At 38.1% G+C, this 27,757-nt stretch overlaps 1 protein-coding gene and 2 long non-coding RNA genes across 31 annotated transcripts in view; all 3 read left to right on the top strand.

The window, feature by feature from the left end:
* Positions 1 to 274: 274 nt before the first annotated feature.
* LOC136247355 (uncharacterized) lies at positions 275 to 8,297 on the top strand. Its single transcript, XR_010697421.1, has 6 exons — positions 275 to 346; positions 403 to 444; positions 7,477 to 7,535; positions 7,589 to 7,683; positions 7,737 to 7,827; positions 7,883 to 8,297. It is a non-coding gene; the product is annotated as an uncharacterized lncRNA (long non-coding RNA).
* On the top strand, positions 649 to 2,649 carry LOC136247357 (uncharacterized). The gene is made up of 3 exons (XR_010697428.1): positions 649 to 1,109; positions 2,104 to 2,172; positions 2,217 to 2,649. It is a non-coding gene; the product is annotated as an uncharacterized lncRNA (long non-coding RNA).
* An 8,942-nt stretch (positions 8,298 to 17,239) lies between the features above and the next one.
* The window catches only part of LOC136247363 (uncharacterized), an 89,989-nt gene continuing 79,471 nt past the window's right edge, over positions 17,240 to 27,757 (top strand). For 2 of the 29 annotated variants that reach the window (XM_066038986.1, XM_066039008.1), the window contains exons 1-6: positions 17,247 to 17,373; positions 18,834 to 19,102; positions 20,289 to 20,351; positions 21,202 to 21,289; positions 21,632 to 21,757; positions 23,253 to 23,351. The gene's annotated coding sequence lies outside the window, so the exon portion shown is untranslated. Of the gene's footprint in view, positions 17,374 to 17,413; positions 17,563 to 18,833; positions 19,103 to 20,288; positions 20,352 to 21,188; positions 21,290 to 21,602; positions 21,758 to 21,827; positions 21,979 to 23,252; positions 23,352 to 27,757 lie in introns of those variants that run through there. The other 27 variants (XR_010697432.1, XR_010697433.1, XM_066038994.1 and 24 more) reach the window with 26 other exon arrangements.

The following is a 27,757-nucleotide window of genomic DNA, read 5'->3' on the forward strand; positions in this document are numbered from 1 at the left end:
TTGTCACCCAGCACCTTCGTGCGTACTAAGCGCCTCTAAAAATAATTATCGAGTTGCTGTTGTTTAAGGCATTCAGAGCCTTTAAACAGTTTTTAAGACTTCACAGCCATCTGCAAAAGCCAAAATAGTAAAAATCAACAGTGAGATACTACTAAGTGGTGTATTATTTGCTGCTTCAAAAATGTAACTGAATCTGGGCCTCCCCAACCACCTACAACTTGGCCTGTTTGTGCCCCTCCCCTGGATCCGCCCCTGTGCCGGGTGTACTAAATATTAATCTTTTAGGTGTTAGCTAGACGCGCGTAGTTGTATCGCTCTCAAGACTAGGTGCGCCACTAGTATCACGGTAAGCGTACATGAATTGTGCGTGTGGCCGGTTCATTAAAGTTTCTGTTTATGTAGTTTTGTCTTTATGTACAAAAGCAAATACAACACATTTAAAAGGTTTGTTAGTTTACTTGTTGTCTATACAGTTTTACGGGCTGATGATTCAATGCAGGTACTGTATGGAAGTTGCTTTGGCGGCATAGTTTGCTGCATCATGCACTGACATCAAGACACACGGTAGTGTGTCGTGCGGCCCAAGAAGCCGGCGCGCCACACCGTGATCAAGATGTTAGGCGCAAATCTGTGAATTTGCGCAGTTTATAAATTTCGCTGCGCATTTTGTGAATTCATAAAATGCGCAACAATTTATAAATTGCGCAGGTGTCGTGCTGCCATATGGCAAGACGAGATGCAACACGTACAGCCTGTTGTATCGGTTGCCGACCTACTGTCGTTCCAAGTGTTGGATCACGAGATTTCCTTATGGCAGTGTATGCGAGGTGTGGATTTCACTATGAGTTTGTGAGGTACGTCAAAAGAGGGTCACAGAGAGCCGGCTATTCGAAAGGTTCTGTAGAGGAAAATATCTTGGTCCCAATCACACCTCAAAAAGCAAAACAAAACAGTAACGGAGGAGAAGGTGCAGAAGATCATGTTTGATATCAAACCGTTTTGAATGGAGTGGAAAGAAGTGATGCTCTAATTAGCCCTGCCTTTCATTACTACAACAAAGACGTTTGTTTTGTTAAACTACCCAGAGCTGAAGTTGGAACAAACGAAGGGTAAGAAACTTTGTGCCTGCCTTTCACTAAATTTTGATGAGAATGACCATCATTTAGTTGCAACAGTTGAGAAATTTTATGACATAGTAGAGCCGCGTGTGCATTCAACTGAAAATGGACACGTAGACTACAAGAAAATACTTGCAGAGATATGGAAGTATAGTGAATTATGTATGCTATCATATTCTCAAGCATCACAAAAATTTATAGCCACTAGTCATACGTTGTAGAGATGGGTGATACCAATACTCTGTACTGAACAAGTAGTACGGTTACCAAGTTTGTAATAATGCCAAGTTGTGAAGGACAAGTCAGGCTGGATATATTAGCTGATATTTTTGCAAGAGACCAAACCTTTGTGGTCCCCATCGACCTATCAATTTATGGAGCCCACCTATCAATTTTCTGATATATTAGTTTGCAAAAAGATTGTGACACTGAGCAGTCAGTAAGTGATCTCAGAAGGAATCTGTAGGGGCATGCCTCCAGACCCCCTAGTAAGACCATGTGTGTATTTTGTACATCATGGTACTCAGCTTTACAACTACCTGGAACAGACCCCCTGCTACGGGCTTGATTTCTTCACTGTTCAACGTTGCTTGGTACCTTAATTTGGCATACTGCAGTATGTATAATGAGAACATCATGGACCTACTTGAGTCTTCCTTTATGTATCTTTGCTGACAACGGAAGGTGTTGATTTGTGGTAGCTAGCACCATGCATGTAATGGCTTCCCTCAAAAATTATTATAATTATGTACCTATTAATTGCTTCAGCAATCAGTTTGATATACACCATCGCATTGTGTCATTTGTACCATTAAGTAAACATGTATTTGTTTGTTCATGTTGTGGTAAAATGTATCTATATTAGCTTAAATAACTTTTGATGAATAGTTGGATTTCTTGGTGAACCAGCAAATTTCTTTTCATCGTCTGTTGTATTGTACCGATGAGTTATGATGTGTCACATGCATTATGTTTGTTTATTTAGAATCATTGGATGCATGACTATTGTCAATCTTGTGGAATGATTAGTTTGGATGATGATCCAACTGACATGGTGAGGTCTAGTTATGCATACAAATTAATGTATGGATTCCATAGGTCAGGTGCAATAGTTGCTCACGGGGGTACCATGAACGGTGTTTAGGAAGACATGTGGTTATAGCCAGGCAAGATGAAAATGGATACAACTTTTCTGGGTCTTGCTGTTCATCAAATGGATTTGTAACTCATGTATTAGAGCATACTAAGTTATATGTGTAACACAGCATACCTGATTCCAAACACTATATGTTTGCACTAATAACTGTATCACACAGAGGTGACATTATATTACGTAGCTAACCACGTGTTGTGGGGTTACATCTAGATGCATGGGACAATGTGAGAGTGAAACTAACTACGTGTACCATTTAAGGCTGGACATTAAAGATATGATGTTGGACTTGAGTTACAATGTACCAAACCTTATGTGCTGATATGCATTTCATTACTGGTGCAGCATGTGCAGTGTTTGCATGTGCTGGACAACTGCTAGGAGAAGTAAAACATGCAGACTGAATTGTGCCCATCAATATCAGCTGATCAAAACGAATGGCTTAGCCTACCACAAATGCTGTAGTATACGCAGCGCAACACTGAGAGTGCACCTTATCCAGGCCAGCTGCAGAGTACGCAAAGGAACCTTGGAGGGAGAGATACTGAGTCGGGTAGAATGCGCCTGTATCCATGTCCCTTCAGCTAGTTAAAGGGGGAAAAGAAGCCTGTCATTCCTCCCTGTGATACGTACTTGAAGCGGCCAAGAACGTAACGGTGGTACCCAGTTCATAAAATGCGCAGCTCTTACGGTAGTTCACAAATTGCGCAACAATTTATAAATTGTTGCGCATTTTATGAATTCACAAAATGCGCAGCGCAATTTATAAACTGCGCAAATTCACAGATTTCGCCTAACAAAGACGCACGGTAGTGTGTCGTGCGGCCCAAGAAGCCGGCGCGCCACACCGTGAATATATTGACAGGAAGAACGAAAACGTCATATTCACACCTTTGTATTTCGGTGATCACTTATCTGATTGGAACCAAATTTGCTACACAGTTGCCCGCCAGCCAAGGGAGTCTACATTCCAAATTTGAAGGAAATCGCTCCAGCCATTTCCGAGATACGAACTGCCAAAGTTTCGATTTTTTTCTTCGTTTTTTTTTTCTTCTTCGTCTTTTCGCACACTTGCAAAAATTGCTATAACAAGCAAACGCGTACTCCGATCGCCTTGAAATTTGGCACACAGAAAGGGAGTCAAAAGGCGAATCCTAGTATCAAATTGGGTACAAATCCAATGAATGGTTCAGGAGTTATGACCGATTATTCGCGTAAAACAAGATCGATTTGTTGTCACGCCTACAGGGTAAACCGCTTCATGGAATGAGTTGAAAATTGCTATGTAGATGGAGTGACCATCGTAGGAGTGCCTTTTGGTGGTTTGAAAGGAATCGAGATAAAGACCACGGAGATATGACACAAAACCCAACCTGTGTCACAATTACGCGATCGGTTTTTATGAATAAAAAAAGTATTAGTTTTCACGCCTACTAGGCAAACCGCTTAGAGCAATGAGCTGAAAATCGGTGTATAGCTGGAGTAATCTTCATAGAAAGTCCTTGCAGTAGTACAGAAGAATCGGATTACAAACCACTGAGTTATGATTCGAAAGCAAACTCCGTGTAGCAAATGCGAGATCGAGATACTCTAATAGAACAGTCACCCTAATAGAGCATTCGGCTAATTTATTTACTCCATTATAGAATTTTATTACATCACAAGTTATTCTGTAGGGAGTTCAGCTGCAAACAGTTAATCTTATAGACAGTTCAGCAAGAAGACAGTCACCATGTGGAGAGTTAAGCAAATATACCACTATAGAGATTCAGAACATTACAAGTCACACTGAAGAAAGTTCAGCTATAAACAAGTCATGCACTGTGTAGAGAATTCAGCTACAATTAAGTCACTCTCTAGAGAATTCAGTTACACAGAATTCTGCTACACACAAGTCACTGTGGAGAGAGTTCAGCTACAAACAAATTACCCTTTAGAGTGATCAGCTACAAACAAAACACTTTGCAGGGTGTTCAACTGCAACAAATCAATTACCTTTAGAGCGATCAGCAATGAACAAATCAACACAAATCTACCTGTAGAGAGATCAGCTAGAAACAAACCACCCTGAAGAGAGTTCAGCTACAAAAAATCACTCTGTAGAGACATCAGCTAGAAACTAGACACAATGTAAGGAGTTCAGCTACAAGCAATCACCCTGTAGAGAGTTCAGCTAAAACAAATCAACCTGCAGAGAGATCAGCTACAAACAAATCACCTTATAGAGAGTTCAGCTACAAACAGATTACCTGTAGAGGGATCGGCTACAAACAAATCAACCTGCAGAGAGATCAGCTATATACACACAAATCAACTTGTAGAGAGATCAGCTACAAACAAATCACCCTGTAGAGAGATCAGCTAGAAACTACACACAATGTAAGGAGTTCGGCTACAAACAAATCACCCTGTAGAGAGATCAGCTACAAACTAGACACAAAGTAAGGAGTTCAGCTACAAGCAAATTACCCTGTAGAGAGTTCATCTACAAACAAATCAACCTGTAGAGCAATCAGCTAGAAACAAATCACCCTGAAGAGAGGTCAGCTACAAAAAATCACCCTGTAGAGAGATCAGCTACAAACAAATCACCCTGAAGAGAGGTCAGCTACAAAAAAATCACCCTGTAGAGAGATCAGCTACAAACAAATTGCCCTGTAGAGAGATCAGCTACAAACAAATCAACCTGCAGAGAGATCAGCTACACACAAATCAACTTGTAGAGAGTTCAGCTACAAACAAATTACCCTGTAGAGAGATCGGCTACAAACAAATCAGCCTGTAGAGAGTTCAGCTAAAACAAATCAACCTGCAGAGAGATCAACTACAAACAAATCACCTTATAGAGAGTTCAGCTACAAACAAATTACCCTATAGAGAGATCGGCTACAAACAAATCAACCTGCAGAGAGATCAGCTACACACAAATCAACTTGTAGAGAGATCAATTACAAACAAATCACCCTATAGAGAGATCAGCTAGAAACTACACACAATGTAAGGAGTTCAGCTACAAATAAATCACCTTATAGAGAGTTCAGCTACAAACAAATCACTCTGTAGAGAGATCAGCTAGAAACTCGACACAATGTAAGGAGTTCAGCTACAAGCAAATTACCCTTTAGTGAGTTCAGCTACAAAAAAATCAACCTGCATTGAGATCACCTACAAAAAAGCACCTTGTATAGAGTTCAGCTACAAACAAATTACCCTGTAGAGAGATCGGCTACAAACAAATCAACCAGTAGAAAGATCAGCTACACACAAATCAACTTGTAGAGAGATCAGCTACAAACAAATCACCCTGTAGAGAGATCAGCTAGAAACTAGTCACAATGTAAGGAGTTCAGCTACAAGTAAATCACCCTGTAGAGAGCTCAGCTAAAACAAATCAACCTGCAGAGAGATCAGCTACAAATAAATCACTTTATAGACAGTTCAGCTACAAACAAATCACCTTGTAGAGAGATCGGCTGCAAATTAATCAACCTGCAGAGAGATCAGCTACACACAAATCAACTTGTAGAGAGATCAGCTACAAACAAATCACCCTGTAGAGAGATCAGCTAGAAACTAGATACAATGCAAGGAGTTCAGCTACAAGCAAAATCACCCTTTAGTGAGTTCAGCTACAAACAAATCAACCTGCAGTGAGATCACCCACAAAAACGCACTTGTACAGAGTTCAGTTACAAACAAATCACCCTGTAGAGAGATCAGGTAGAAGAATTCACCTTGTAGAGAGTTCATTTACAAAGAAACCATCATATAGAGAGTTCAGCTACAAAGAAATTACCCCGTAGAGAGTTCAGCTAGAAGAAGTCACCTTGTAAAGAGTTTAGCTACAAAGAAACCATCATGTACAGAGTTCAGCTACAAAGAAACCACCTGTACAGAATTCAACTACAAACAAATCACCCTGTATAGAGATCAGCTAGAAGAAGTTACCTTGTAGATAGTTCAGCTACAACAATTCACCCTGTAGAAAAATCATGCTAGAAGAAGTCACGTTGTAGAGTGTTCAGTTACAAAGAAACCATCATGTAGAGAGTTCAGCTGCAAACAAATCACTCTGTAGAGAGTTCAGCTACAAAGAAACCGCCATGTAGAGAGTTCAGCCTCATACAAACCACCTAGTAGAGAATTCAACTACAACAAATCACCCTGTAGAGAAGAAGTTACCTTGTAGAGAGTTCAGCTACAAAGAAACCACCATGTAGAGAGTTTAGCTGCAAACAATTCACCTGTAGAGAGTTCAGCTAGAAACAAATCACCCCGTAGAGAGATCAACTGGACGAAGTCACCTTGTAGAGAGTTCAGCTACAAAGAAACCATCATGTAGAGAGTTCAACTGCAAACAAATCACCCTGCAGAGAGTTCAGCTACAAAAAAATCACCCTGTAGAGAGTTCAGCTAGACGAAGTCACCTTATAGAGAGTTCAGCTACAAAGAAACCATCATGTAGAGAGTTCGGCTATAAAGACACCACCATGTAGAGAGTTTAGCTGCAAACAAATCACCTGTTACAGAGAGTTCAGCTACAAAGAAACCATCCTGTATATAGTTCAGCTACATTTCAAGTCACCCAGTAGAGAGATCAGCTGCAAAAAAAATCCTGTGGGGAATAATGAGCATGTAATAAATATATGTATATAATTTGTATAATTACTAATAAAATCAAAAATAATTGAAGTACTAAAATTCTTCTTTAAGTTCTTTTCTTCTTCCTGTGGTAAAGAAAAAACACATGGGTTAAAAAAGCCCCAAAGCCAGCCATAGGCCGGCTTTGCAGTATAAAAACACAAAAAGAAGTGATATCTAATCAAAAACAGCCAAGCTGTAAAAAAAGGTGCGGCCCCCATAAAGGCCATGGTGAAAAAAGATGTGAAATCCAAGGTGGCGGCCAAGAAATGGCTGTGATGGTAGGTTAATGGTTACATTTTAATAACGGCAATTCAGGTGAATTTTGTGCCGCTTGGTCTTGGCACCAAATTCACCTGAATTGTTGTTATTAAAATGTAACCATTAACCTACCATCACAGCCATTTCTTGGCCGCCACCTTGGATTTCACATCTTTTTTCACCATGGCCTTTATGGGGGCCGCACCTTTTTTTACAGCTTGGCTGTTTTTGATTAGATAATAATAGCTTGGTAAGCAGTAGTGCTTCTTTCTTGTCAGCTTTAATTTTTCTTTTCAATGATAGTGGCAATGGAACTGCTGCTGCTTATTATGATTCCACAACAGTTCAATAGTTACACTGAGGTATGTCTGTTGTCGTATTACTGACTAACCATTTTAAAGTATTCATTTTGTAGGGCTGAATTGTAGAATCACATGCTACTGATACTTCGTTGTGTAGATTCCAGGCACATGATCATGATTGAGTTAACTGTGTTTACGCAGTGAACAGGTATAATAGCTTTTCATAGTTGTCTATTGGAGAATACACCTTTTCTATTGTAGAACAGTGTGTGGAGTTTAGGAGATGTGAACTAGGAAGAAGAATTATGTCCACACATGTACATCTGGTGAATTTATCAGCTTCGTTTCAGTGGTAAGGCCACAAAAGAGCATTTGAATCATTGTTAAGTGATCTCTTTTGTCTGTAGACGTCGTTTGATGATGAGACCTATATAGAAGAAGAAGAATGATGTACCTGCTACTTTTATCAAAGTGAACACTACTGGACACATTTCATGTTGTTTACTCAATGTTGTACAATTTTAAATTTTTTAATATGAAACCTCTAATCTTATAATAGTAAAGATATTCACATCAGATATACTACATTGAGTTACACCACAATTATACATTGGTGAGTATATCAAATATGTATTTCTTACATATGCACATATTATACTTATGTAAACAGAGGTTATACACGTGGTTAACCAGTAGTGTATAAGTCAATTATACTCATATATTATACATAGTAGTGTAAATGGTATCTATACACAGGTACAACCATGGTGTATAACAGATGTGCCACACATGTGTATCCTTGGTGTATATCATAATAATACATCAGTTATACACCTATGTATTTCAAATGTTTTGCATGGTGATGGGTGCAACTGATGCCATGCACTTATGCCATGTATGATTAATAACCATACATCTTCTGGCACCTTTTCACTGCACTTGAAACTGAAGATGATACATTTCTGAATGCTTGAATCACATAGCAACGGATCACATGTCAATTAGATATCAACATTATTATTCACATACCGGTATCAATTAAACTGGCTTCCAACTTCCTACCAGATCATTTTTACATCATCTTAACTTGTGTCATGTATCACGATTACCATTATGATAAGCAATCTTGTTTATAGCTAACTTCTCCCATTATGTTGGAAGCCCAACATGGTTAATACGAGTGCTTTCTCAAAACACTGGTCATGCCACCAAAAATATTTTGCTTCAATGTGATGGAATTTATTAAGACTGTATAACAGTCTATTGTAGTTATAATTCTAAAATTATAATTCAATGTAATGTATATGATTTGTGGCTATGCAGGGGCGGATCTAGGATTTCAGAAGGGGATGCTAACAGGGACATTTATAATGGCTGGTGTGCTAAGAAATGTGACAACTGGTTGATACAACTAGCTACAGTAGTATTAGTGCATGTGCTTTGCATGTGGAGCATGCTCTATCTAGGGGAGTCTGGGGGCATACCCCCACAGAAAAAGTTTGCAAATTTAGCCTATTCAATTTTAAATTTGGTAATATTTTTGAGTGAAGTGAAAAATGGTGCCACTTTGTTAAAGTGACTCACAAATCACAATGCTTGTAAAGCATTAATTATGAGTCATCTAAGTGTAATAATGATGAAATGACGCTATTATTCCAGAATAGTTGTAATGACTAGTTGTCATATAAAGGGTACAGCCAGTAACTGAAATTTTATTCCTTACAGCTTAAAGAACAGGAAGGGGAAAGATATGAATATTAGCTACACATGATCAATACTTGCCATTAATTTTACATTTGCAATACCTTAATATAGCGGTACAGTGCAATTTTAGAGTTTTGGTTTTTTGCTAATTGATTACATCAGTTCATGAATTAATTAATTGATATATAGGATCACGAATTTAATTTAGTGTATTGCTCGGCTTAAGGTATAGCTAGTGTGCTGGCTCAAACTATAATGTCCAAATAGTAACAATGAAGAGGGGGCTTGAGAGGACAAGTATGACTAACCAGTGTGTAGAGTACACAAATGTAGAATTTTACAACTAGGGGGTCTGGGGTGATTCTCCCTCTGGAAATGTTTGGAATATAGTTATCACAAGATTGAATCTGGAAGCTATTTTTAACCAAATACTCTATTGTACTGAAAGATTGTGGGGGTACAAGATGGATGAGTTCAGTTGCAATCAATTTTAGCTGAAAAGCAGGACTACTATATATACTTTTAAAATTAATGTTACTGGATTATAAGGCAATACATTGTCAAAGACAATACACAGGATTGGATCTTGAGGTCATTTAGTCACATGTAGAGATTTAAAATGCACACAAAAATCACTTCAATTTTGTATTATAGCAACAGGTTGTTCTGTTGCTATTTTAATCTGACTTTTTACAACTATGGCCCCATCACCACCGGAATGCAATGTTTGGAGCAATGGTAAAATAGCAGTGCGCAGGTCAAGAAGACAGGTATTTTTCAAGAAGTTTCCAGTGTGTGACACATTGGTAACTTTTTGAAAAACATTGTAATAATATTATTATTATTATTATCATGATGGATGTTCTATTAGAGCAGTTGACTGTTCTATTAGAGTATTTCAATTTTTAGGTTAAGTCTTACACCAAAAGTATAATTTGAACCCGTCTTGGTAATTCTAAGAAAAGAATAGCCATTCACCTTTCTCTTTCCATCTTTTCATAGTCCATGCATATATATATAATATAAGATGCAATTTCATCTGTACTGCAACTTCTAGAAGCTTCCTAGCTTGCACATAGTAAAATTTTGGAAAGGGGGTGCTTCAGCACCCCAAGCACCCCCTAAATCCGCCCCTGCTATGTGTCAGACCACAGTGCATAGTACCCGAGGTAGTACTTCTTTGCTATTTGTATTTGTATTGCAGTGATGGTATCTATGATTGCTTAATGCCTTGTTTTTGTTGTATATTATATCCGCTACCTAGCTATCATCACCTGTAGGGAAAAACGATTCTGTCAACCGGTGTGAGCAATCAACCAACCACCCATTGTTTTGGCAGAGATGACAGCATCAGCCAAGTCAGTCTGCTCTTCAGCTATATGCTCTGGTCATACTGTTACCCTGGCTATACAGCTGGCATGGGTGGCTGGAGCAAATTGAAACAACAGGATAGGAGAGTCCTATCCTGGGCATCAAACCTGGAACCTTTTGATTACCAGGCTCATTGGCTGATATTGTATCACTTAATTGGGCTACTATTACTACCTCCCTAAAAGTGAGACCCTTTAGACTCGGGTTTGCAAAAATTAGGTATTTCTTAAACTGTTAGTAGCTAATTGTAATTTTTAAACAGGGGGTCCGTTCAGTAACCAAATGCTGACTTTGAGTAAGTCAGTGAGCAAAAGAAGAAGAATGCAAAACACAATAGATACAACATCAAAGATAAACATGTGCACACACAAAGCAGATACAAATAAATATTAATACCAATGCAATTGGTTGAATAACAAAATTTAGAGTTGGGTCAATAGCATACTGAGTGGTCAAGTTACAAATAGTTAAAGTCAAAGAATTTGATGTGTGTGGAAGCCTGTATGGTTTTGTCAAATCCAGTCACATTTTAAGGTGCTACCATAGCACATAAATTTAACTGAAGTGCTATGGTAGAACTTAGTGGTACTATTTGTTCACTGAAAATTTAGCACTTTTAGGTCGTACCATAGCATATACCATAGCACATCAGTTTTAAGAGTGTGGTGAGGTAGTATGTGATGCTTATGTTTTGCTTTAATTGTAATGTCAACTATGCACTACTTCATTGGTACTTAAGTCTTAAGCCATCATTACTGTATTGTTTGTTTCTCATCCCTAGCTCAGGTGCAGCAAAAACAGATGCTGGCAGTGTAGACTTACATAATATTGTATGTACTTGATTGTCTGTGACTGATCAGGGAAATCTCAATCTTGAAAGATGCAAGTTAAGGGGACTATGTACAATACTCTGTAAAACAAGAAGGGAGCCTTAGTACCCTTCTGTTACTTTTATGTGTATTGCTTTACCTTAATACTCAACTTACTCATACAGACATTCAGTGTCTCCCTCTATTCATGTGATTTCTGATCAAATAACTAAAATTTGGTGTGGCCATCTGAAAGTTGATCCAGGCGGTGATGGGAAACAAGGAATAAACATAATGATGGTCTCTTATTGTCACAATCCAAGTTGGTAGCTAACACCATTCCTTTATAGCTTTACTCTCCTACAAAGATTCTTACAGCATAGGAAGGTGTTCGTAAGATAAGGACTACGAACAGTTTTTCCTGGCTCAGAGATTAGAATGTCTTATGCCTTTAAACAATAATCCATCTAGTCTGTATACCCATAACTACTTGTAATTAGACTGGTTTAGATTTTTTTTGTAATTTCACTGGACAACATCAGCATGCAGTGTTGTCATCCCAGCATCAATCAAATAAACAAAGTATTCATCTTGGTAGAAGTGTAAAGGAATTCAAAACATCATTGTAGATTGTCAAGGCATGTGTAGAGCTAGAGTATTGAAACAGTAGTTTGTACAGTTACGTTATAGTTAAAGCACTGCCATGCATGTATACGGAAAATACAGATCATATTATAAGCCTGTAGGCTTTGATCAAATACCTATCTGTATAATATTGTATGTAGACTAGTACTGTCTCACTAGGGATCTGTCACAGTGAAAATGCTAAAGCCTGTGAAAACAGGGAGTGTACCTATAGAACTGCGTGAAATCGAAAAAAGAATTCTAGGCTTGATCACATACCATCCTATAGTCACTTTCAACTAACTAAGTACAATGAGGCTTCTATTCATTCTAAACAATTACTGTTGTCATGTTTACACTGTTAAAAAATGGCTTGTTACATTAACACCAAAGATGGTTATATTTGGTAAAATTTACAGGAATTAACAAGTTTGGGTACCAATTATAACCACTCAGAGTGTTAACAAGCCACTTTTAACAGTGTGTGTATGGCCTCCTTATTCAATGTTGTCAACACTCCATGCTATAAAAATGTGAAATGTTTTGAGAAAATACTCTATGTTATTGTTTTGTATCCAGACCACAGTGGTCCATCACAATCTTGAAACTTATGTGTTTTGTTATCCCCCAGTGGCAGATCCAGGGGTGGGGGTGGGGGGCACATACCCCCCCCCCCCCCCTATTCATTCCTTTTTTTAAAAATTATATATAAGATCAAGGTACTTTAATAGAACAGTCAGTCACTCTAGTAAAGCAGTCACAGTGTTCATGAGGCAGCGTGGCTTAACTATACACGAAGCTATGAATAAGGATCTTTCTATACTTTATGGTATATACATTTGGTAAAAGACAGCCATTATTTGCTGTGACTTTTTTTTGTTTTTGGTATTTAACTTTTTTCAGCAAAGTGCACCCCCCTTTCCAAACCCTGGATCCACCCCTGGCCCTCATATAATTTTTGGTTCTCAGTCTCCATCTTGTTATTCAACAATATATTGCAACACTGTCTGTGTGTGTGCATAAACTAGTGTAATTAAATTGAATAGATCATGGAGATGGAAGGAGTTCCTTCTCAACATAATCTAGATAGGAACCTTGTATTACTCCACCTCCTTGATTGTCAGAAGAATGGCTGTACCAACATTGCTCATCAGTTCCTAGGAAGTGCCATGCTTGACCTTTCACAACTGGTATTGGTTTGTGATAATTGATCTTCATCATGTTGTAGTCTGTATCAATTTCAACATCTTTTCCCATGAACTGACCTACAAGACATGTCCATGCATATATATACTATAGTTAAAAGCAACTCTTACCCATCAATCCATCAGCTTCACTAGTTAATCCATCACTGCTGGTTATCATCATGTCCAAGTGTTTCTTGTAGAACCTTATTTTCATTCCAAAGCCAAACTCTGCTTTGAGATAAACCCAAGCAGTTTCATCCTTCAACTTTTTTTGCACCTCAGAAGAATGGGTTGTAGTTATATTGAAATCTCTAGCAATCAATATTTCTACTGGCATGTCTTTAACAATTACAGTTATATCACCAATCTGGACACTGTGATCTTGTGCAGACACCTTTACAGCTACAAACTTTCCAGTAACAGGACATGTACACCTCAGTAGTAGTCCAAGATTACCCAGGAAGGTAGAAACATTAGCAATGGTGTCACTCTCATCACTGGCAGGCAACACAAACTGAGCATTCAACTGTACATACTTGTCTTTGATCAAACTGAACATAAAGTCAGGTTGTCCCTGTACACTATAACACAGGTTGTCTCCATTAGGTAGTGGTATGAAGAAGTGAGGATCATTTCCTGTAGTAGGAGGATCATAGTATATACTAATCATGTTCCACTGAGTGCTACAGATCACCACAAAAACAGTAATGTAGATATCAATCCACTTCATTGTTAGAAAAAAATGACTTCTCTCACTTCTGCTTATTCAGAAACTCACTCACTCATGAATGCATACACAGAAAGTATTAATTGTGGTTAATATCTGATATGGAATTCAAGTAATGATAGCATGAAGCCAACTAGCTATAAGTTGTCACTGCCTGGTACTGTTTTGGTGTTAAGATGCTAATTGTTGCAGCCTTATGAAAGCATTAATTTTGCGTATGTTGACAAAACTTGTAGCTAGCTATACAACATCAATGTGTAAACAATACATAATGTGATTCTTAAGTGTTGCTTGATTGTTCACTTCTGTGATGTAACACATACATTGATGTATGCATGTATGCATTAGTACTGGTTGAACAGAAGTATCAGTTATACTCACCATCAGAGTTGGGGTAGTTACTTCAGAAAAGTAGCTAGTTATTAGTTACACGTTATTTTTATCCCATGTAGCTTAGTTACAGTTACAGTTACTTTTCAAAAGGTAACTAAGTACTCTAGTTACTAGTTACTTTCGTAGTATAAATTATGACTTGTTTTTGGTTTTTGAAACATGAATTTTGCTCAGATATGCATTATTAGGGGATGCAATACATAAGTGCACTTAAATAACAATTCTGTGGCTATTTCAAGTCAGTTTTAATTATTGCTACGTCTGTTACTCAAGCTGAATCATAGAGAACAGTACACAGAATCTGTCTACTTAATGTGGCTGTAGCATATATGGCACAAAAATTGAAGTGTTCTTGCTTTTAAAGCATAATTAGTTATGGTTGCAATGTAACTATTGTAATTAGTTACTATCGTAACTTAGTTACTTTTCAGACAATTACTCCTAGTTACAAGTTACTAATTACAAAGTAAGTAACTAGTTATATTACTAGTTACTTTAAAAGTAATCCATTACGTAACTTAGTTACAAAAGTAACTAGTTACCCCCAACTCTGCTCACCATAAAAACTATTGCTGGTTTTTAGACTTGAATCCATTGTTTTTCTTTGTATTCATATATTGCATGTTTGAATCCTATGGGTACAGGTAACTAGGTATAAATAGTGGCTTGCGACCAATGAGGACTCAGCTTTTCTTGGAATTTTATATATATTTTAATACATGTGTTTATACACTGTAAAAAAATGAGTATGCCCTGTAACACCAAAACAGCACACTTTGGTGTCACAGGGCACACTTTTTGTGTGCAAAGCACACTTCATTTTTTTATGCATGGAGTACATTCTTTACTTGTACTAGCATATATCTTTACAGTTGCTAGTCACACACACACTCTATCACTGTCACAGTGCTTCAGACAGCACCTTAATAGAAGTCCATATAATCTATGCCTGAATCAATTAGAATTGAATACAAGTGCCCACTCTGAAACCAGAGTCTTAACTGAAATGCATATAGCTAGGCAACTCATTCTCTTCACACCAGCAATGAGTGTTAAAATTTGCGTTTGTTATACTGGTAGTTTAACTTGCAGTGATTACTTCACTGAAGCTATTTGTCTGGAATAATTGTTTGCTCAAAGTTTATTAACTTTAGAAGATATGCAACATGATAAACTGGTGTGCCCATCACTCAACTTGATTGGCACCTTCTAAAAAAGAAACTAGCTGGCTATAATGAGAACAAATGAGAAGTTAAGCTGCACTAAATTACAAGATTGAACATTGCAGTGTGCTGTCTAGCTACATAACTGGCCATTGTTTCATGTTTTCATAGCCTAGCTATAAAGTCAAGAGTTCATGTTGCACTATTTCTTTCTAGCCTAATGAATAAAGGGTCTATTAGAACAAATCAATGAAGTGTCACACTAGTGACTATAATTCTATGGTAACATTTAGAGGTGCTATTTTTTGACTGGAACAATCACAATTTAGCACTTTTAGGTGCTACCATAGTTAGTGTGACTAAAACCAGGCTTCCACACACATCCAGTGGGCCAAATCTTTGACTTTTTAAAGGACCATAACTTGATGTAGGAGTAAGCTACCACTTTCAAATTTTGACCTGTTATTGCATAATACACTTTCAATGGTGTGAAAACTGAGAGACCATATTAGAAATGTGTATCACAGGGGCGGATCTAGGATTTATAAAAGGAGTGGGGGGGCTAACTCAAGGTACTAATCTCTTGGGTGGTGAAGCATGTTGGAACTAGAGGGGTCAGGGGGCATACCCCTCCAGAAAAATTTTTTGAAAAATAGATGCTAAAATACTGCAACTTGGAGACATTTCCACATAAAATTCATATTTCTGCCAGTAGATATTTTATATACTGCCTTTAGATTATAGGTATGGCTCTCTGAAGCATTTTGTAAAGTTTGGGTAGGTACAGACAACCAAGCACATGATGCACCCTCTCAAAATTGCACAACAATAGGTGCATGTTAGAATAATAATGTTAAAAGTGAAAAATTTTGAAATTTGAATGATACGAGATTGAATCTGAGACCATTTTCAATGGAAATTGTGTACCTGAATTAAGTATTGCCATACATATTAACTACACAAGTAGATGAATCAAGCCTTTTAAACAGACCAATGTACTTCATTGCATATATAGGTGCAGGCAGATTTGTAAAAATTCCATAACAGAACCAACTATATGCTTCGAGTGAATGTTCTATTAGAGTAGTTAGGTGACTGCTCTATTAGAGTATCTCAATCTTGAACACCTCCGATGCTGATCCGGGGCATAAACTCCACTGATAATACCTTGGAAAGATGTTTATAAGGTGGGTTTATGAGTATTTGTATTATTAGTGATCTTATAATTATGCTAAGACAAAATTTCATTACAACCCTCAGCATATTGATCAAGTAAAGCCTAAAAGTGAAGGGGGACGTGTTTCAACCCTCAAAGCCTCTCCCTCCAGATCCTCCCCTGTATCAGGTACTTTATTGGATTCTGTTTGATATCTATAGGAGTTATAATTGACCCTATACTGTCTGTCCAACTGTCATGTGATTTATTTGCAACTTTATGTTGATCGACAACATTTAAACTCAGTTGAGAACTGCAAAGCCAATAAGCCACAGTATTCAAATCAGATTGCACTGAAGAATATCTCCACTACATGACTCAAGTCCGAATGGCTACAACTGACGCAATTCAGCATTGCCTGGACTACAAATCCAAACTGAGGTGAGCCGGTGTTCAGTTGATGACAACTGAAACCATCATGGTACTGAAATCAGTTCCTGTACACTGTTTGTTTCTAGACGTTTTACCGCTATCATCTGACAGGTGTCTGATCATTGTATTGTGGCCCGCCCGCCCATACTGCACTAACAGACTTCATGTTAGCGCCAGATGGTGCTTAATTAGTAAACCGCAAGATAAGAGGCGCTTTTAGAAACAAAGTCTATGGTTAGGACCAGGACGACCGAAGACGACGCGAACTTGCTGTAGACCAGAGCTGGACCCAGAAATGCAGCTACCATCAACCGTGTACAACATTCCAACAGGTACTCACAAAAAAAAGTGGCACGTGTTCGCGTTTTGTCTTCCGGTTTTTGTTTTGAAGGGCTGTAAAAAACGAGGTAAAAAGATGGTTTCGTGCCTGGACTGTTCTTTTGTATGGCGAAGGCTTTGCTCTCCACTCTGCTCACACAAAAAAGGGAAGTAAGCGGTCTGGAAACGGGATGTCAACGTAGGTACGCTGCCTCGTACGTTCCGGTACAGTAAGAGGTAGATATGGCCTTTGCCTTAACCTTAGGGGCTTTTTATAGTGTTTGACCTGTGACTTCGAGGGAAATATTTATACTTTTCGCTTGTGGGTTTTTCCGGGAGGTTGACAGGAATTATGCACCTATCAATGTAATCCCCGACTACCACTAGTACGGGCTAAGATGGGGATTTGCATCACTGAAGATTACAATTCCCCACCTACTGAGGAAGTATATACTGGCGATGCAAACCCCGACCAAGTCTCGACCTGCAAACCCGAGAATACTGGGGCTAGGAGGGGATTTGTATGGTCGGGTGGCGTTGGTCTTATGATGAGATAGTTCGAGTATGAATGTAGTAGCTAGGACCCGAGACACTCCTTCCTAAACTGAAAGCACACACTTTTCCTGTCTGGGTGAACTTTAGTGAAGAGACAAATCCCCACTATGTTGGGAAAATTTAGCGATCAATTCCCCCACCATCCCCAACCTTTCCCCACAGTGCTAGTCTCTGTGATAAGGGGAACATCAGGACAAAGACAATCGCATTGGACTGGTATTGGATCAAGTTTTTTGAAACCAGGTGCGTACCCACTTTACTGAAATTGTTTTTGTACACCCCTGTAAATTGTGTGTGTGCACGCCAATCTATATTTAATTTTTCCGTACGCACCCACAGGAGTGAAATCGTTGAATGGTAAAAGCAGCTTGTACGTAAAAGTAAAAGCATAATGAAGTCTGTATTAAACTTCCGCTGGGGTAAACTTTGCTATGAGGTGGTTTCTTTTTGGCAGTCTGAAAGACGGGTGTGGTGACTCTCCTTAGACTTCGTGAATTACCTTTCCTTCCAAGTTTCCACTGAAAAACAACAATGCAGGCCTTGTAGACTACCAGGAATAGCCTATCCCCAAGTTGAAAGTGGTTGTGTCCCCTACATACACGAATGAAAATGAAGAGCAGCTTTGAGGCTTTGTGGAGAGAATAGCAAGAAAAACATGATAGTTGAACAGTTTAGAAGATACTTCTGTGCCTAACATGTTGTTAAAAGCCGTTTGTTTAACAAAGTAATGCATAGCAACGTAATTGAGGAATTACAAAATTTTTATGATTTATGAAATCCAAAATTACATTAATTGATGTATTATAGTTACATAGTTATATATATATATATAGTTGGTTAATTCCAAATGGGTTAGCTAGCTGCATGGCGCCTGGATTTTAGAAGTAGCACAACGTCAACTAGTTTTCTTCTTTTGTAGTGAATCAGTGATCAAGAAATCAATGGCCTAGTGGCGATCACATGCTGACAACAAGGTGCTTGATGGTTGATGATTAAAAAATCTTGAAGATGGTTAAAAGATCTCGAAATCTTAGATAATATGCTGCCACAGATGTGAATCTAATGTTTCTGCTAGTTTTGTGCCTGAAAATTCCTTTTGTTTGTTGTGTCAAGTTCAAACCATTGTTATATATTTGGTTGTAACAGTTATTAGATGAATTATTTCACTGGCAAAAGTTATGGAGAGAGGTTGGTTTCTATGTTTAATTTCTGGTTAGTCATTTTTGTGTATGGTTTCAGTTTGCGTACATAATTTCAGACGAATGCTTAGAAGACCTACTTACTCGGATAGTTGGAAAAGGCAGATACGGTCAGACGCGGACACGGACATTTTCAAAAAGCACTTTTACATTTACGTAACAGTTATTTTTCATACCTAATGCTGTTTTTACAGCAGTATTCGCTTCCAGACCCAGGCTTCGATCTTTTCATAGCACTTATCCATTTATAAGCGCACGTGCGAAGGACTAGACCAGCACTCCACAGCATGCCAAAGACCATATAGTGTTATATACATGCTTAAAGTCTAATACAGAGTTATATAGTTGTAGAGATTAGCTTGTATGTCCCATGCAACTTAGCTTAGCAGACCAAATCCACGATCTTACGTCTTTCCGTATAAGGCGCAGGTGCTTATACCGAGTGTTGACGGTTTCAAGGACCTGGCCTACGAGATTATGTTGGGACATGCTAGATTAATCTCTGTAACTCTGAATTAGATTTCTAGAGCACGTATACAACACTATATGGTCTTTAGAGTGCTAGTCTATCCTTCACACGTGCCCTTATAAATGGATAAGCACTATGACAAGATCGACGCCTGGGTCTGGAAGCGAAGACTGCTGTAAAAATAGCTTTAGGCATGAAAAACAACTGTTATACTTTTTGAAAATGTCCGTGTCCGCGTCTGACCGTATCCGCCTTTTCCAACTACCCTACTTACTCATGGCGTTCTTTTTTTGTAAGGAGTGTTTTGGGTTGTTCTTCTAAACACCTATTACAACCACAGTTAATAACAAGTCCCTCACAAAGATTTCAAGGCTATTAAACATTGCCATCATTAAAAGAATACATACTAAAGTTGACAGCCATTTCATAGGGGGCGCGGAATAGGTGGCACTTATTGGACTTGCATTTTCTGTGATGAAATTAAAAATCCTTGACATGTGCTTCTATTGAAAGTGACCACCACATCAGGGAATATTGTATCCACCCTCAGTACAGCAGTTGACTATTGCCTTTCTTTTATAAATTTAAACTCAAATGAGGAAAATGCAATGAATAGGGATGGATTAAATCAGTTGTGTATGAATGTATGTATGTGCTTTGTGGATGTACACGTGTATCTATGATTTGTTTGTTTACTTTTTATCAGCAGGATATGTCATCTTCGAGAACATGCAAGTTGTATGCTGTTTGTCAGTTGAGAATATACTTGGTAAGTTACTCGGTTGTGTTTCATCTATGTTACCATGTGGGATCTGGAATTCTTGTCTTCATTTAGTAATATTTTAGTAATAATATTTTTTACTCCCTATTTAAATGTACAAACATTAGCTTACTGCCTGGTCCCTAGTGGAATGGCCATTACAATATAGGAAAGGCGATTTACTAAAAGTGTGCCAGATTTAATTACAGGTAAATAGTACTTTTCAAAAGTTGTACTCTTGTGAGCAGTGTATATATAAAAACAAGCTCTGAATGTAATTACAATTTTTATTGTACTTTTTGTAATATGTTGTGATTACCCTAACATGGACACAGCCACAGAGTCCCTGTTTCTGGGATAATTGAACCTTTTGTGCACTATTTCCGCTACCTAGTAAAAATATTTCTTGTTATTGTTTAGTTGATAGTCATGTTTTGAGCATTGATACAACGTTATAGAAATAGGCTAAGATGATCGACAATGACAGCTGGTGGTGGTCACTATTTAGAAATGTGGCATGATTCATGTGTGTGTGCTTATACAGTGTGCCTTGTGAGAGTCAACTAAAGTGCACTTGGAAAAGTACGGAAATTGATGAGATGCCATGGTGTCTTGTGTTGAAGTTTTTTGTAAAACGGAAAGCTAGGCATAATTCAATAGTAACCTAGTCTCATGCCCAGACCCCATTCATCAGGTGGATAAGCTAAATGTCTTGTACGATCTTGTTTGTACAGAGAGTTTGTCATTAATGTTCTATGTATGTGTTGTGGGTAGCTTGAAATGTCCTGATTTGTTAGAAATGAATGTATGGTCCAAATGTGAGACAATTATTGCTCATCACCGTAGATGTGATCTGTAGATGTGATCTGCTCACTCATCCCCGTTCACCATCTTGTGCCATTTCAATTGAATCATTCCTTATCTTTTCTACTGATGCTCATAGAAAGGTAGAGCCAATATTTGTTGGTTTTGTGCAGTCAAGCATTACCACGTATGTTTATATGTTGACTATGTGATACTGTAAACCAGTGATTGTTTCTGTTGTATGCTTACGTAGAATCCTTCAAAAAGGACATCTGTAAATGTGGGCACCAGGGCATTTATCTACACACTCTGTATGGTCCCATTTGTATTAGCATGCACACATTTAGACCCTTGAAATCAGGACACCAATAGGGACACTTCTGGAAGTTGTCCAGAATAGTGGTTTCCATGATATTCCATTACGTAATTACATTATGTATATGATTATTGAATTAGGGATTAAATGGCCACTACTATATCTTCAGGTGTAGGCAACCTCCCTTGTTTCGCTATTCACTCGATCACCTCTGGAATCAGTCCAGTCACTGACTACGGCAACTGCAAACAATTTCTGTTACAAACACAGTGAAGCCTAGGGAAGCCATCATGAGGTACTGTGAATCACAACACCCTGTGCTGTTGGCAATGTGTGCCATTGTATGTACTGTGGTATGCCAAAAGGTAACTGTCGGATTGAAGCGACGTCAAACAGTGAAAAGAATAAAGGCGTCAATCAATCAATCAGTTAATCAGCAGAAAATCCCACTTCAATTTTCAATACATCGTGTTGGAAGCTGTTGTACCTAGCCAATATTGTGTAGACGCCATGAAGGTATTGTGAAACTGCTTTCTGATCAATATGTTTTGTGAGAGAGTACAAACCTCTTTATGTATGCAGAGTACTGTTGTACTGTATAATATTCAAATGACCATGTCAAGTAGGTCCCAAATGTAGCTAAGGCGCATTTCATGACCTCATCAATAAGACCGCCTCATATAAAACTTTCAACAAGTTTGATATTGAGGCTGAAATGTGGTCTCTAAATTCCATAGCGCCATGCTTATTATAATGTTCTATATAGATCAACAAAACATAACAATTGTGTGTATGTAACATTGGTTAGAGCTAAGTGACAATGGCAATCAGTCAATTAAATGATCATGACCACCAGGCCCTGTAGTAGCACCTTCACTTCACTTGGCTACCACAACACAGGGGCTTTGGGCTACTAAATTCCATAGAACTCTGTTTTGAAGTCTAACTATTATATAACAACCATGTCAAGTACGTATCTCCAAAGTTAGGTAAAGTGTACTTTAATAACCTCATCAATAAGATCACCTCACTATGGTGACCATATTAAGTGCACAAGCGACAACATACATATCTAGCTTAGGTGTACTTCTTGACCTCATTGATAATACCACCTCAATATAGCAGTCCCTAACAAAGGTAACAGTTTATCACATAACTAATAAGACCTCATCTTAAGTGAGGCCAAACTTTGGTGTTGATGGTGGTGTATTGAATGAGAATTTATTGTATAAGGATTAGAATGGCAAATTATCCTGGAGTGCCACTCCCAGGAGGTTGTGCCATGTTTCACAGGTGAAATGGTGTGTTCACTACAAGTCTCACTTTTACATGTTTCATTGCCCTTTTGTTTCCCAGGTAACACCAGGTCCCCATTAATGTGGCTGAGTAACCTGAAGCAATCCTAGTAGCAGTTTTCTCACTTGTACATACAGTGGAACCTTGATTTTCCAACTAATTGGGGAAAGGTTTTCATATTATTGAATAGTATGTAAAATTGAATATCCATACATTTACAGAGCTTTATTCAACTACTCTAATAAAGCATACACTTGTTGACAAAATATCCTAATTGAGCAGTCAATTTGGTGTTCGGATAATTGAAAGTTCGGTCAATCGGTGTTCAGATAATTGAGGTTCCACTATATGTATGTATAATGTGTTGTTGACTGTATGCGTTGTTGTGATGTCCAAACACATGTACTGCTACACACTACAGGACAGTGCCTGCAGTGGTTAAATAGCTTTACAGTATGTCAATGGTGTACGTAACTTGTTAATATTGTTGCTAGAAGACACTACCGATGGTATGACAAGGAGGACAACAATTTGCTTCCCAGCATCCCAGTTGCCCCCAACAACTACGTAAAAGCTGAATCTACAATTTTGAGGTGAGAATAAGCGTGTGCATCTCCAGTCTGTGATACGTACTGTACATACAGTATGTCTTTGTGTTGTGGTCTATTGACTGTTGATATTGAACATACACGTAATGGACTGTTTAAAAGCTGAGGAGTGTACATATACAACTACTGACGTTGTGGTTACCAGCTAGTTGTACACCTTAATGTTTGTTGTTTGTATGTACATAATTGTAAATTGAGCGATCAAAATTGACCAAGAAAAGTCCATCTGACGTCAAACACAAAGAGATTCCATTAGCCATTATTGAGCAATGCTTTTGTGAAGGTAACAGTTAGCTGAACAATCAGTCTAATTCAGTCATGGGTACAGACTGAAATAGGAATTTAATGTCCACAAGTACATGTATGTCTTCAGGTGTAGGTGACTAGTAAAGGGTCTAAGTAACTTAGACACCTCCAAAATCCACCACAAAAAGGGTCAAAGTACATTTTACTACTTCTATACAGTTGAGACAAGTGGCTGGTATTACATAGAAACCTGTAAAACCTCAGTTTACTGTTGGGCATGGTCTAACACTTGACAGTTTACTTTGGGCATGGCTTGTAGTCACTGCTAAACCATCAATACATAACTTAATTAAAATTCCAAATAACTTATGTCTACCCTCCCCCACACCATTATACTACACAGCATAGTGGAGGTTAATATCGGCTTTGATTTCATCAAAACTGATTAATCGGCTAGTGGTCAATATTGGCCCGATACTGATTATTGAACCAATTATCGATGCAACACATAGACGACCTTCCTTTTTTCACTACTTTTTATTTCTGTGGTCGCTAACCAAACTTAAAATTCTTAATTTTTGCTTATGCAAACTAAAAGTTCTGTAGAATCATTATGGGTCCATTTTAGTCACTATAATCCTTCTGAAGGCATGTATAAGCTTTCAAATCAATACTGATACTGCTATGACGTGCTGGTATTTAGTTTTATTTCAAGAAAAGGAAAATTCCATTGTATGATATGTACACTGTGATAAAAAGGCCTCCAGTCAGTGTATGGCCTTCTCCAAAAAAATATTTTAGAGATGCTTAATACGCACGAAGATGATCATCATGATGGACATTATGTAGTAACTGATATTTATAAGAGTACATGTTATTGTTGATTGTGGGTTTTGGTTTCCAAAGATCTAAATGATACAAGGTGGTCTGAATGTGTACAGTAGATTGCAAGCCGGTTGCCAGTTACAATTCCTTTTGTTGGTGATGTCACATGAAAAACAGCCAATGGATACTTTGTAAGAATTTGAATTAGTCTGGCTGCCTATCATTGTTGGTTTTTCACATGAGTCCCATTCTGAATTTTTGTACAATTGACAACCAACATGCAAAACACTAATGATGCCTCATTGAATTTTTCTTGAGTTGAACATTTGGAACTCATTGTGAAATTTGAAAAATAGAAATTTTTTTAGAATTGTTGTGGATACAGTAATAAGGATTTCAATTCAAAATAGTCGTTAGCAGGCAGTTTTAATTGTAAGATTCATTCTAAGTGACTACTGTATTTGAGTATCTATTTTTTAGTCTTTGTAATGTGCCTTCAAAAGTTTTTTTAGCACTGTAACACCGTGATATCAGTTAGTTTCATAAGACAAAAACGATTGCCAGATTATCTTCTATTGTTTAGTATGGTGGTACTTATGGTAGGGATCACTAAGGTAACTAGCATAGCTATTAAAAGACCAGAAACCAGTCTCACTTTAAACACCCTGACAGAATTGTGTTGGCAAGCTCATTGCAGTACAATAACCAGTACATATCCCTTCATATGTACCCCCTTTTATACAAATAGTGACTTTTTAAATTTTTTTTATCCACACTTTCACGGTATTACAGTGTTAAGATATTAGACGGTACAGATCCCGCAGTTAAACTAACTACTCGGTACTTTGTATTGATCAGCATTAACTGCATGTATAGATGTTGCCTTCTGCTTGCCATTCTGCATACCATAGAAGATGCATGCATCATGAATTTGTGTATGTACCTTTCTCCTTCTATGTACCTTTCTCCTTCTGTGTATCCCGTCTGCGGTGCATTTTTTGGCTGGTATTTTTTTGTTGATATTCATTGGTGAAGACCCAAACCTCCACGACATCCCTACTACAGTATACTGCACTACTATACTGTATAAATCATACTGTATGATTTATCTGGCCATACCGTCCTTTGTAAGCAAACTATTTAATGGTAAAAACAATGAATAAACCATGTATTAAATGTACGTACAGTTACAAGGGTAAGCATTGCGTTGTGATGGTTTCCTTTGGCCGTGTTGAAGTACAAATGTAGCAAGACTTTGTAAACAGTTTCCTGAAGTAGTTGTAAACAGTCTCCTGAAGTAGTTGTAAACAGTCTCCTGAAGTAGCATAACAACAACTTTACAAATATCATCTCCAGATAATAAATACTATGAGCCTTTCTAGAAAAACCCATGCGAAGTAAATTTCCACATTTGCTGTATGCTAATTGTTTTCATGTGATCCAGTATTTTGGTTTCATTGGCCTACGTTATTCCACGGACTGGACTGGACTGGACTGGACTGGACTCGTGGACCAGCGTTGAAACCAGTCCAGGCCAACTGGGTCACATTTTCTCCGGGTCAGACCCGGTTTACATGGATCACGTGAGAAACGAAATTGTTCGTTTGACAACATGGAAACTTATAAACGCTAGCCGTGTAGTTCTTTCGTGAGCCACGCCTACTTATCATGTTACAAACATACGCTCAGCCACGCCTGTTCATTAGTAAGTGCAGTCTGTAACACAAAACTGTATCGGTTGCTGTCTACAAGCTTATGTAGAGCCACACCCACTAATTGATTATTGTACGAGTTGTATATAGTCTAGTCTTGCAGCAGGATAAGTACTTCTGCGAGCCACACCCACTTTAATATATCGGGAAATTGTAATACTAGATATGAACGAAGCCACACCCAATTGCTGTCTGTAGCTATGTAAAACCAGACTCACTGTCTGATTTTAAATTATAAACTTACTGGCTTAGTTATCACATAACTACTCGTTTACTCAACACAAATCGAACGCTCAAAACATAGTCTCGCTCGCTCGTGACTACCCGAAACATAGCTCTGATCACATGTCTCGGCTTTAATTAATCCGGGTCATCCGGGTCAGCAGTAGTGACCCGGTTTCAACACTGCTGTGGACTGAGCTGGAAACAGCTTTTAAACAATAATCCAGGAATTATCCATCTCTTGCAACACTGGAGACACCACTATCGAGCTACAACTGCTGCTGCTGGCTCTTCCTTACAAGTCATGACACTAGCGCATGCACTAATTAATTAATACACTTACGATACATGCCGTACTAGCAGTGATACGGCGTGATAGAGGCTATTCTTGTAGCGTAGATGTTTTCCTTTGGTGCTTTAGCATTAGTGTTACAGCTGTAGAGATGAGCTAGTAATTATTCTTAGCAGGTAACTAGGTGGCACCACCAGGCAAGGTGATGGGGCTATGCAAATAATCTGGCTCATCACTACAACCCCAAGTATTGAAGCAACAAAGGAAAACATGTACGCTACAACAATAGCCTCTGTCACGCTTTATCACTGCAAGTACACGTGTATCGTAAGTTTTTTTTTGTAACGTAAGTGTATTGTAATTGATTAGTGCATGCGCTAGTTCATCCGACTTGTAAGGAAGAGCAGTACCAACAGTTATAGCTCGATAGTGGTGTCTCCAGTGTTGCAAGAGATGGATAATGCCTGGATTATTGTTTAAAAGCTGTTTCCAGCTCAGTCCACCAGTCCAGTCCGTGAGTCCAGTCCAGTCCGTAGAATAAAGTAGGCCGATTTCATTCACGTATTCTTTGAGTATTAGTGATTGTAATTGTAGTCAATAGACCTTATATGGAATAGCCACTTTTATTCTGTGTGGATATATGTACACTCAAGCTGGTGATTGATAAGTATTTTTTTGTTACATTTGTCCAGAGAGGGGACTGAATCATGTCTAGCAGTCATCTGTGTATTCCAGTGGTCCCACTTACACCTTGAAATTGAAAATTCAGATTTGCCTCATTATTTTTTTCATCTCTGGAAATAACTGGCAGACCTATATGTTGAGAAGAATTTGCAAGATGCTATTAGTCATAATTGGGATATAACCTTTGTTACAAAAATTCAAAACCACAATACAACATGACAAGAGAGACTATAAATTCTGATAAGAATCTCTGAAGTGTTGGATAAGTGCAGACTGCACAAGAAGAATGTATTGAAAATTTTTGGATGGTCATGTTTAACTATTTGACCTAAAATATTTAGCTACTCTGACTGTATTCACTCACTATTTCTGTTAAGGGTGCTCGCTGATATCTGAAGCCATTTAAGTTC

This window comes from Dysidea avara, chromosome 2 (assembly GCF_963678975.1).
Source record: "Dysidea avara chromosome 2, odDysAvar1.4, whole genome shotgun sequence".
Taxonomy (NCBI): Eukaryota; Metazoa; Porifera; class Demospongiae; order Dictyoceratida; family Dysideidae; genus Dysidea; species Dysidea avara.